Genomic DNA, 1,263 nt, shown 5'->3' with positions numbered 1-1,263 from the left:
AGGAAACGAGTCAGGGAAGATTGGGAGGTAATGAAAGGAAAAGCATCACTAAGTTGGCCACTGTGCTCTGATGGGGAGACCTAGCAGGCCAGCCTGCCTTGGGCTCTGTTTGCTAGGGAACTCAGGTAAAGATACATAAAGTTGGGTGTCTGAGGTATTTTGTAACCTAAAATTTTCATTTGGTATGTATACCAAATGTCTTCATCTTTTTTGTATAAAGACATATTTTGGATGATCTGGACAACCACTTTATAATTTAGTACTTCTCTGTTTCAATGCTACATTTTCAGTTGCTCAAATTTAGGTATAAAATTAATTTTTATGAACTAATGAACCAGAGAAAAGGGAAAGACAAGATGAAATTGGTGCTTATCACTCCATGAAGGCCGAATTAAGTTCGGATAAGGGATATTTCTGAGTAATTTGAATACAGGAAAGTGGTGGTTAATTTGGGTTTTCATGGGAGGTTCAACAAACTTAAAAGAATCTACAAAGTAGCTGACAGTTCAAAATTGATGTTTGGAGTGACATTCAATTTCAGCAAAGTAAATATTAATTTAAACTTTATTGATTGGTAGGAAATGTGGAACAGACAAAGCAGAGATCTTTGTCTATTTGACCTTTTCAGTGGGAGGAAACCCTGAATTTTATAAGGACAGGGAAGGAGTTCTCTTTGCAAAGTGAGACACAGATTTTATCTTTTTTCCCCTTATATTTAATGATACCTATATTACTTGCTAACGTTCTTGATGGAAGTGGATTGACCTAGGGGAACATCAAGAGGGGCTGAGGTTATGTCAAGTTTGATGAGGATGAAAATAAAGACCACTGTGAATGCTTATTGAAAATGCAGAACAGCCAAGTCTCCCCTGGGTAGGTGAGGGTTGGGGGTAGCATTGGGTGGGTCAGTGCCCCTGGTTGGGCAAACATTTGTAAGTAAACAAACCATTAAATAGCCACACTGCTTGTCAAGGATGAATGTTTCCAGGGAATGGGTGTGGGCTCCCTCACCCTGACTTTAGCATCTGGCACACCGGAAGGCAAGCCCAACACTCCTCCTAACCTGAAACATTTAAAAGTACACAACTTGATTCTAAGCAATATTTATCCTCCAATTGAAGACAATGCAATGAAACAATTTTAGGTCAAGAGGTTAAAGTTCTGTGATAATCCAACTTTGATAAGTTGAAAAATTGTGTCTATATTTTTACATATATATAGGGATAAAGAAAGACGTCTCCATAATCCACACTTCCCAAAGCA

The sequence above is a fragment of the Callospermophilus lateralis genome, chromosome 7 (genome assembly GCF_048772815.1).
Source record: "Callospermophilus lateralis isolate mCalLat2 chromosome 7, mCalLat2.hap1, whole genome shotgun sequence".
Lineage (NCBI taxonomy): Eukaryota > Metazoa > Chordata > Mammalia > Rodentia > Sciuridae > Callospermophilus > Callospermophilus lateralis.
The sequence above is the reverse complement of the archived record's forward strand: the minus strand, read 5'-3'. Positions refer to the sequence as shown.